Raw genomic sequence first — 11888 nt, forward strand, 5'->3', positions numbered from 1 at the left:
ATTTTATCAAGTTTTGAGTTTGTAGCAAAATTAGTTTGATTTGATAGTTTCACTGCCTTGTCTAGGAATTGGCAAGGATGCTTGACCAACTTGGCCTCTTGGAGTCCTAAAGTGCTCATGGCATCCCAAGAACTAGTTGGTCAACTTGTAAAATATGTAAATACATGTTTTGTCTTCAAGAATGTAGGTGTAAGGAGTTTTTGTGGCCATTAAGCCCTAGGCAAGTGTGCCATTTGGCTAGGGTCTTGAAGAAATTTAATGCTTTGATCTTCTATAGCAAGTGCATTTAATAGCTGAACATACTTGACTTGATGATTAAGTTGTATGCCAAGGCAAAGAGGCTTTATAAGCCATGAGGAGAATGTTTTTAAGTTTAGTTTGTGAAAATAATGTAAAAGACAGTGAGCCACTATTTTAGAGTCAATTTTCTTTCATTAGCCTACTCTCCATCATCCATTGGAGCTTGTAAGGTTCTTGTACCTCCTTCTAATTGCTTGTAAACAAGCACAAGGAGTGATTTTAATGTCATCTATTGGTTTGAAGTTGCCAAGATCAATCAATGATCTTTGAGGCAAGATTTGGAATGCCAATTTGCTGTCACAGTCAACTAGGACTGAGTTTTACATTTTCTTTGAAGTTATATATGCAATCTTCTCCTTCAAAATGATAGGTATGAAGGACAATAAGCTATTGAAGACTGAGCCTTGTTAAGGGGCACAAAATAGACTTTTTGTTAAGATTTTTAACAGTGAAAGTGCAGGTCACAATGAACAACAAAAAAAAACAGTGAAAGACAAAAGGGCAGCAATAGTTAGCTTTCACAGTGAAATAATCCATTTTTTTAATTGCCTAATGCTTGTATGCAGGGATAACATGATTCTCCTTGTTTCCAAATGGTATACATTCTTACATGTTGAATGTAATTGGTTTTGTTTGCAAGTGATGTGTTTGAAAGAGGCAATATTAGAAAAGTTGTAAAATGTTGCATTTTCCTCATAAGCAATTTTTGTAAAAAAAACTTGTTCTTCAAACTTTGAAGTGTAAATCTTCTTATTTGTGGACTAATTAGTAAGTATTATGATGGAACTAAGGTTTCTTGTCCCATATTGGAGGTTTTTAGTTTGAATCTTGGTTTTCACCTCCGAAACCCTTCAAAACCCTCCTTTTTCACCCATTTTTGGGACAGTCATGAAGAAGGCCTGAGAGACCCTAAGACTTTGCAAATCTTCAAGTATTACCAAAAGGGTATCCAAATATGTAAATCTTTTAGTCTGGAAGTCCATCACTTGAGCAGGGTGAGCACAAAACCCCTAATGGAGGGCTAATTCCTTGTAGCCCATTATAGGCCTCAAAATTAAGTTTTTGTCAAATTGGGTACAAACATGAAGGATGTAAGGCATGAAGTTCAACAATAATAGTTGAAACAGGTTATCCTTTTATGAATTTAACCTATTTGGTGGGGAAGACTCCAAAATTTAGGTTGCAGCACTTGTGAAGGCTTCTACACTCCAAAACGTAGAAGACCCAAAAACACCCAAGGAAACAAAACTTTTCTCAAACTCATAAATCACTAAGAGGAGTCTTTGTGTAGTTAGAGAGTAGATCAGGAATAGGGGATTGAATGCCAGTTGGGTGAGTAAGGAGTTGGATTACCTAACCAGAGAGATTATGGAGTTAAAGCCCTTGAGTAGCCAAGGAGAGCTTGACATAGGGAGGTGGAGCAAGGTGAGTTGTTAGACTACCTTTGAGCTATTTGCACTCTGACCTTGGTGTTTACACCTTGAAAATAGTAAGGAACTATTACCTAGAAAACATGTTAGCCACTTAACAACCACCCAACATTACCTCCCTATCATAGTGGTATCAGAGCATAGTTACACTTGGGAAGAAGTAGCAATTTGGCAACCATGGTGACAAATGTAGAATTAGCAAAGAGAGTGGAAGACCAGGAAGAAGAAAATAGGTTACTCAGAGTGAAACTGGACGTCTTAGAACAGAAGTTGGGTGAAGTAGAAGTGAAGGCAAATGAAGCCAACAATAAGATAGAGGGAACAAAAGGTAAGGGTAAGCTATTAGCTATAGAGGATGAGACCCCTAGTCCTATGATAGAGAATGAACCCTTTTTGAAAGCCTTGAAGGCTATGAGTGGGAGAACACTAGAAGGAGTCCCACTATTTAGTGGTAAAATGGACCTAGAAGTGGTCATGGAGTGGATTGAGGGGCTTGAGAACCATTTTGAGTGTGATGGTGTGATAGAGGCCCAGAAAGTGAAGGTGGCTAAGTCTAGGTTGAGAGGAGCTACCTTAACATGGTGGAAGTTCATTCAGGATGAACGTGAGAAATAGGGAAAAAGGCCCATAGCAACTTGGAAGGGAATGTTGTCCAAGATCAGAGAGGCTTATATTCCAGAGGACTATGAAATACAGCTCCATAGGAGAAGGTAAAACCTTAGGCAAAAAGAATTAGATGTCAGCACCTATACCGAGGAGTTTCAGAAGCTATGCCTTAGGTCAAAGATCCAAGAGGATGAGAATGTCAAGGTTTCTAGGTATCTCAATGGTTTGAGATGGAACATACAGGAAGAGTTAAGTTTGTTGTGCCCTACAATAGTCCAGAAGTGCTATCAACTTGCACTCAAGGTAGAGGAAAGGAGTAGGAAGAAGCAAGAGCAGCATAACAGAGGTAGAGGAAGAGGCAGAGATGGTCAAGGCCATCGAGGTAGTTTTGGGGGAAGACACATAGACCAAAGGTCCCGAGGGGAATCTAAGCTTATAAAGCAAAGCGGGGATTCTCATAGCAAACCTAGTTATAGGGGAAGGGGATCAAGCAACCCAGGAAGGGGTAGGTCTAGTGGCCCAAGTAGAGGGTCTTATTTCTCCACAATGAAATGCTACAACTATCATAAATTGGGTCATCCTACTTATAGGTGTCTCAAAAAGCCTAGTTCTTCCCATGGAGGTGAAAAAAAAGTGAACTATGTTCAGGAGGAAGGGAGTAGTAAAAGAACTCCAGCAATGCACCTAGCACCTGAAGATGGTGAAAGTCTAATGATGAGGAGAGTATTGATGCAAGAACCTCATAAGAGTGAAGTGTCTCAGAGAAGAGCATTGTTCAGGATAAAGTGCAAGATCTTGGGCAAGGTATGTAAGGTGGTTATAGATTTAGGCTCCATAGATAATATTATCTTAGAGGAGGCAGTTAGCAAATTGAACATACCTAGAATGAAGCACAGTGAACCCTACAAGGTAACCTGGTTAAATAAGGGGCAACATATCCTAGTGAATGAACAAGCATGGGTAGAATTCAATATAGGTGAATACAAGGATAGGATACTATGTGACATCCTTCCCATGGATGCTTGCCATCTACTATTGGGTAGACCTTGGCAATTTGACAGAAGGGCACACCATGATGGTGAAAAAAACACATATTCCTTTCAAAAGAATGGCATTGTCTACAAAATTCAGTCCCTTAGTGAAGAGATAGAGAACAACAAACCATAGGCACCTAAAGTGCTATTAGTCAATGAAAAAGAGTTCATCCAAACCATGAAAGAGGGAGATGGGATTGGTTATGCACTTGTAGTGAAACCTAAGGAGGATAAGAAAGAAAAACAAGTTTAGATCCCACAAGAAGTGCAACAACTTCTTGATAACTTTAAGGGCATCATCAGTGATGGACAACCAACAACACTACCTCCTCCTAGAGCCATTAGTCATCAAATTGACTTTATACCAGGAGGTTCTTTGCCAAACAAAGCAGCATACAAGATGACTCCTAAGTAGAACAAAGAGGTAGCTAGACAGATTCAAGAGTTATTGGATCAAGGATTAGTAAGAAAGAGTATAAGTCCTTGTGCAGTACCCACTATGTTAGCACCTAAGAAAGGGGGCACATGGAGATTATGCACAGACTCCAGAGCTATCAACATGATCACAATAAGATACAGATTCCCTATTCCCAGGATAGAAGATTTGATGGATTTTTTAGGGGGTGCGAGGTATTTCTCCAAAATAGACTTAAATAGTGGTTACCATCAGATAAGAATCAAAGAGGGGGATGAGTGGAAAATTTCTTTCAAAACAAATGAGGGTCTTTATGAATGGTTGGTTATGCCTTTTGGACTCTCTAATGCTCCCAGTACCTTTATGAGGTTAATGAATGAAGTATTGTAGGATTTTCTCAGTAAGTTTGTGGCAGTCTACTTAGATGATATTCTCATTTTTAGTAAGACTAAAGAGGAGCATTTGAAACACTTAGCTATTGTTTTGCAAAGATTATTTGATGACCAGTTAACCATAAATCTTGAAAAATGTGATTTTATGCAGCAAGGGCTAGTCTATCTTGGTTTTGTTGTGTCTAGTGGAGATCCTAAGATGGATCAATCTAAAGTTGCAGCCATAACAAGTTGGCCAACCCCACAATCAGCTAGTGAAGTTAGGAGTTTTCATGGTCTAGCCCAGTTTTACAGGAAGTTTATCAGAGGTTTCAGTGAGATTTGTGCACCCATGTTAGATACAATAAAAGGTGGTCATAAAGTCAAGTTTCAATGGACAAAAGCAGCCAACAAGGGGTTTGAGTTACTCAAAACTAGAGTTGCTACATAGCCAGTGTTAATCCTTCCTAGTTTTGATAAACTCTTTACCATAGAATGTGATGCCAGTCATCTTGCAGTAGGTGCAGTCTTGAGTCAAGATAATAGACCAGTTGCTTTCTTTAGTGAAAAACTGAATGATGCAAAGAAAAAGTATTCATCTTATGATTTAGAATTATATGCATTGGTGCAAGCACTCAAGAAGTGGAGGCATTATTTGCTTCCTAAAGAATTTGTTGTGTATACAGACAAACAAGCAGTTAGTTTCTTGAATTCTCAAGATAAACTCAACCATAGGCATGTGAAATGGGTAGAGTAACTACAAGCATATACCTTAACTCTTAAGCACAAGAAAGGCCAATGTAAAAAAGTAGCTGATGCTTTAAGTAGGAGATTGTTGACTATTCAGGAGATCCAAGTAAAGAGTATTGGGATTGATTGCTTTCAAGATTTATATCCTAATGATGATGATTTTGTTGCTGCTTATAAATTTTGTCTTTCTTTTGAGAATCATTTCCATAGTGAGTATGCTGACTATACATTGCAGAATGGTTTGTTATTCAGGGGAGGATAGCTATGTATTCCTAAAGGTTCCAAGAGAGAAAATCTCATCCAAGAGAAACACAATGGGTGTTTGAGTGGCCATTTTGGTCTCAATAAGACCTTAGAGTTGGTTCAATGCTTTTATTACTAGCCTAAGATGAAGAGAGATGTCTGGAGGTGTGTTGAACAATGCATGGTATGTCAGAAGGAGAAAGGTCATAGCACTAATGCTGGTTTATATCAGCCACTTCCCATTCCTTCTAGACCATGGGAGTGCATCATTATGGATTTTGTTGTAGGTTTACCAAAGACAAAAATAGGGCATGACAGTATCTTTGTGGTTGTTGACAGATTTAGTAAAATGGCTCACTTTATACCTTGCAAAACTACTAATGATGCTAGTCATATTGCTTTCCTTTTCTTTAAAGAAGTTGTTAGAATACATGGTTTGCCATCTAGCATTGTATCAGATAGAGATGTTAAGTTTTTGCGTCATTTTTGGAAGACTTTCTGGAAGAAATTGGGTACTAACTTATATTTTGGCTCAGCTTACCATCCACAGATAGATGGCCAAACAGAAGTGGTGAATAGAACATTGGGTAATCTACTCAGATGTCTCACCAAGGAGTATGGACAAAGCTGGGATCAGCTCATCCCACAGGCAGAGTTTGCCTACAATGACAGTGTAAACAGATCCACTGGTAAGAGTCCATTTCAGGTTGTTTATGGTATGCATCCAAGAGGTGTTTTTGAGTTACATGATGTGAATAACTTGCAACATGTTAGTGGGATAGCAGACGACATGGAACAATCTCTAAAAGAGATACATGAACAGGTTAAGCAGTCTTTGCAGGACACCACAACAAGAGTCAAGGCAAGGGTGGATTCTTCAAAGAGGGATGTCCAATTCTCTGTTGGAGATTTTGTGATGGTACATCTCAACAAGTATAGATTGCAAAAGGGAGTTCCTACCAAGTTATAGATGAGACAGATTGGACCTTGCAAGATTTTGGCTAAGTATGGTCCAAATGCTTATAAAATTGATTTACTTGCTGATGTTTCCTTATCTCCTATCTTTAATGTTGTAGATTTGGTACCTTTCAAGGGGCAGCCTCCGAAAGAGACGCAAAGAGCTTCAGACATTTCAAATTCCCTTTCTAATCTATCTATCCCCTCTTCTTCTTCTCCCATTCTTGAACAAGTACTTGATTCCAGAATCATCAAAAAGACTAGAAAGCATGACTACCTTGAGCATTTGATCAAGTGGAAAGATCAACCAGCTTCTGAAGCCACTTGGATACCTAAAAGTGACTTCACCAAGGCTAGTATTCCTCTCTCTATTCTACCCAAAGGAGTCACATGACTTCTTTGTCACCGGGGGAGTATGGTGTAGGAGCACCTAGCTTCATTCTCAGCTTCATTTTCATCATAGGTTTGAGTTTTGTTAGTTTTAAGTTGGAAAGTTGTTTAGGATGTTTTTGAAGTTGTTCTAGGTTTTTTGGATGAGTTTTGAACTCATTGTGTGGTTTTGGTTTCTTGTTTTCATCTTTTTGCTCAAAGTTGCTAGTTTGGTGTTGCCTGGCAAAATGATGGAAAAATGAGTTTTTTTGTGGTTTTTGCCTTGAAAAGGTTTTAGACATGTTTTATTCTTGGGTTTTAGGTATGAGAAGTATTTTTAGGTGATGGTTAGTCTTGGAGGTCAATCTTGCATTTTCTAGGCACCAAAAGTTGTCATTTAGGCATCAAAATGTCAAAATTTAGTGTCCTTGGTCATGTACCTGTCTATACAGGAGGTTAACCAACTTGGAGAGGTATTTAATCTCCTTTTTTAACTACTATAAGGGTTGATCATTCGAAGTTAAGAAGCATTTTTCAAACTTGCACTAGTTTTACTTGGTTTTTCTCTAGTTTTTGGCTCCATGTGAACAGCAATCCATACGCCAGCTATACTTGGCCATACTGTTCTTGCATTTCCAGAATCTAATATGTTTTCTTAAACTTTTCCCTTTGCTAGCATTTGATTTTATCCAGTTTTGAGTTTGTAGCAAAATTAGTTTGATTTGACAGTTTCACTGCCTTGTCTAGGAATTGGCAAGGATGCTTGACCAACTTGGCTTCTTGGAGTCCTAAAGTGCTCATGTCTTCCCAAGAACTAGTTGTTCAACTTGTAAACTATGTAAATACATGTTTTGTCTTCAAGAATGCAGGTGTAAGGAGTTTTTGTGGCCATTAAGCCCTAGGCAAGTGTGCCATTTGGCTAGGGTCTTGAAGAAATTTAATGCTTTGCTCTTCTATAGCGAGTGCATTTAATAGTTGAACAGACTTGCCTTGATGATTAAGTTGTATGCCAAGGCAAAGAGGATTTCTAAGCCATGAGGAGAATGTTTTCAATTTTAGTTTGTGAAAATAATGTAAAAGACAGTGAGCCACTATTTTAGAGTCAATTTTCTTTCATTAGCCTACTCTCCATCATGCATTGGAGCTTGTAAGGTTGTTGTACCTCCTTCTAATTTATTGTAAACAAGCACAAGGAGTGATTTTGATGTCATCTATGGGTTTGAAGTTTCCAAGATCAATCAATGATCTTTGAGGCAAGATTTGGAATGCCAATTTGCTGTCACAGTCAACTAGGACTGAGTTTTACATTTTCTTTGAAGTTATATATGTAATCTTCTCCTTCAAAATGATAGGTATGAAGGACAATAAGCCATTGAATACTGAGCCTTGTTAAGGGGCACAAAACAGACATTTTGTTAAGAGTTTTAACAGTGAAAGTGCAGGTCACAGTGAACAACAAAAAAAAAACAGTGAAAGACAAAAGGGCAGCAACAGTTAGCTTTGATAATGAAATAATCCATTTTTGTAATTGCCTAATGCTTGTATGCAAGGCTAACATGGTTCTCCTTGTTTCTAAATGGTATACATGCTTACATGTTGAATGTAATTGGTTTTGTTTGCAAGTGATGTGTTTGAAAGAGGCAATATTGGAAAAGTTGTAAAATGTTGCATTTTCCTCATAAGCAACTTTTGTTAAAAAAACTTGTTCTTCAAACTTTGAAGTGTAAATATTCTTATTTGTGGCCTAATTAGTCAGTAGTATGATGGCACTAAGGTTTCTTGTCCCATATTGAAGGTTTTTAGCTTGAATCTTGGTTTTCACCTCCAAAACCCTTCAAGACCCTCCTTTTTCACCCATTTTTGGGACAGTCATGAAGAAGGCCTGAGAGACCCTAAGACTTTGCAAATATTCAATTATTCCCAAAAGGGTATCCAAATATGTAAAGCTTTCAGTCTAGAAGTCCATCGCTTGAGCAGGGTGAGCACAAAACCCCTAATGGAGGGATAATTCCTTGTAGCCCATTTTAGGCCTCAAAATTAAGTTTTTGTCAAATCGGGTACAAACATGAAGGATGTAAGGCATGAAGTTCAACAATAACAGTTGAAACAAGTTCTCCTTTTATGAATTTAGCCTTTTTGGTGGGGAAGACTCCAAAATTTAGGTTGCAGCACTTGTGAAGGCTTCTACACTCCAAAATGTAGAAGACCCAAAAACACCCAAGGAAACAAAACTTGTCTCAAACTCATAAATCACTAAGAGGAGTCTTTGTGTAGTTAGAGAGTAGATTAGGAATAGAGGATTAAATGCTAGTTGGGTGAGTAAGGAGTTGGATTACCTAACCAGAGAGATTATGGAGTTGAAGCCCTTGAGTAGCCAAGGAGAGCTTGACATAGGGAGGTGGAGCAAGGTGAGTTGTTAGACTGCCTTTGAGCTATTTGCACTCTAACCTTGGTGTTTACACCTTGAAACTAGTAAGGAACTATTACCTAGCAAACATATTAGCCACTTAACAACCACCCATCATTACCTCCCTATCAGGAAGGGAGGAGGCGACCCAGGGGGAGAGTGAGTGAGCGGCCTATCGGCCAGTGTTTTTTAATTTGCTTCCAAATGATTTCATATGTTAGTTTTAATTCCAAAACTTTTATTACTACTGGAACATTTGTTATGGATAACCATAAAAAAACTAGTTTTTTTTGTTTATAGGGTAGGATAACTTACAAGGTTGGACTATGGGCAGTATGATTTTCTCTCTATTTGCGTTTATGCATGGTGAATGATTGCAAATTTTGTATTTTGAAATCTTTGAATCAATAGAATGAAAAGAAATTTATCGATAAAAAAAAAAAATATTAATAGGTGGGTCTATTTTAATAATAAGCATCATTTAATAAATATTATCCACTTAAATCAAAGTATAAGAAATATTCTACAAAATAAAACATCATAATGCCCATGCAACTCAAACAATACTTTTTAACATCTAAAGATGCATTAGTATAAGTTCCATCAAAATCATAAAAATAATCATGAGAGAGAGAGATAATAGATAATGAATAAAATGACTCCACTGACTTAGACAATGAATAATAATCTCCTCTAGACTCCACTGAGGGCTCATTCTCGATTAAGATTTTTTTTTAGTTGGCATTTTCGGCCATCATGGTGCCTTTGTATGTTTGTTATAGAGAGATGGATGATTACAATACCTATGATAGTTGTACTTTGGGACCCATAGTAGTTGCTTATGTTGTCATGAGAGGCTTCTAATCATAGTTTAATGGTAGTGTTATTTAGTTCATCTTTTCAAAGAAGGTAACTTCCATGGAATTACAATTTAGTACCCTTGCAATATTTAACCATTATCGTCAATTAGGCTACCACTTTATATTTTCAACTTGATAGGAATCGATTTAACTAATCTCTTTTGGTTTTAACTAAATTCATTAAAGTCATAAGTTATATCTATGAACTTGTCAATACATGTACTGCTTTGTTGTGTTCTTTGCTAGAATCATGGGATGATTTAGTGATCGCAACTAGTAGTACTACACTAAGTTGAAGCTTGAATAAATAGTAGGTTCTCTACTCTTGGAGGAGTTAAAACAAAAGAAAAACTATTTTTTTAAAGGAGGCATTGGTTATTAGAGGAAGATAAAAGGATAAAGCAAAGAGAAAAAATAAGAAAAAGGACAAAGCTCCAAATCTAAAGTGAGATCTAAGTCTCTCAATAAATCCTATGTTAAGCTTTATAATTATGTCAAGAAAACCCACATAAAAATGAATACAAGAAAAATATTACAAGAATGAATTAAATGATGATTTAGATTCAATAAATTATTAGGATGACAATAGTGACATAATTGTTATATATTTGGAATGCATATATGTGAGGATACATGAATGATTAAATATAGAGATTCTTTCCACATGACATTCTATTTCTCATCGAGGCATAATTTTAAATTTAGTGTAATATTTTTTAAGTTCAAAAACATCTTTAGATGCACATTGCAACATTGCTAGAAGGTGGACTTTAAGAGTAGTTGAAATTTAGTATAATAATGTCATTTTAGAAACAATTGGGATACTTCACCAATAATGTCACTTTGATGACAAGTTGAATCTTTGACAACTTTTTATGACACTTTAACAACACTCAATGTTACTTCAATAAGAGATAACATTTAGTGGAAATCTATCACTTTGGTAGCCATTGGCCTTTATGGATATACTACCTCTAGGTTGGAACTTAATATCTAGCATCTCAATGACTCAAATTTAAAAAAATGCTTTCAACAACCATGTTTTCAAAGCAAAATAGGAATGGCTACAATTTTTCTTTGTTGAGCAGTATAAATAATTGAAAGCATTGTGTCTTGGCAAGGATAGGGAGATCACTAAAATGATTGGTGATTTGTGGAATAATCTAAAAGAAGAATAAAAATCCGTGTTTTCAACAACCATGTTTTCAAAGCGCAAAGTTTGGAAAGAAGAAAGTTTAGTAGTAGGATTGTTCCACATGTTATTAAAAATATAGGGACTTGCAAACTCAAATTCGATATGGGATGTTGACATTAGGAAGTCTAACATTGACTATGTATTTAGTCTATGTGATGGTGCAATTAGTTGGATGAATAGGTGACAGGTTGTGGTTTCTCTTTCCACTATTAAGTCAAAGTATATGACATGTTATCATGTTTGTAAATATATAGTATATCTTTAGAGATTGGGATAAGTTAGGAAGTAGTGAGGATTAATAGTGATAGTTGAAGTATTATCAAATTTAAGAACCCTATTTTTCACACACACAAAAAAGAATATTCATATTCATTATCATTTTAAAGTTCAATTTAAACATAAATTAAATATCTAACATTTTACAAAAGAATCCTATAATTAAATACAACATTTAGAAATATAAATTTAAACATTCAAACTTTTATGCATGATTAAAATAAAGAGAGAGAGAGAGGGAGAGTAGGTAATTTGAGATACAACGAGTTAGAGAGAGAATAGATAATTTGAGAGATAGAGAGTAGGTAATGATAGAGAGAGTGTAATGAAAGAGAGAGAGGGGGGTAATGTGTGAGAGAGAGAGAGGGAGAGAGAGGGGGTAATGTGTGTGTGTGAGAGAGAGAGGGGATAATGAGAGATTGAGCTCGAGAGAGAGCGTAATTACAGAGAGGGTAACATGTATGTGTGCGTGTGAGAGAGAAGGGGGGTTTATTGTTAATTTTCATCTAGGGTTTATTGTTTGTTAATTTTTAGGGTTTGTTGTTTATTTTCTAGGGTTTATTGTTTGTTTTTTTCTATCTAGTGTTTAGTGTTCATTTTTCTATTTAGGGTTTATTGTCTGTTTTTTGTGTCTAATCTTTATTGTTCCTTTACGTTTTTGTTTTTTGTTTTTTT

The sequence above is a fragment of the Cryptomeria japonica genome, chromosome 4, assembly GCF_030272615.1.
Source record: "Cryptomeria japonica chromosome 4, Sugi_1.0, whole genome shotgun sequence".
Taxonomy (NCBI): Eukaryota; Viridiplantae; Streptophyta; class Pinopsida; order Cupressales; family Cupressaceae; genus Cryptomeria; species Cryptomeria japonica.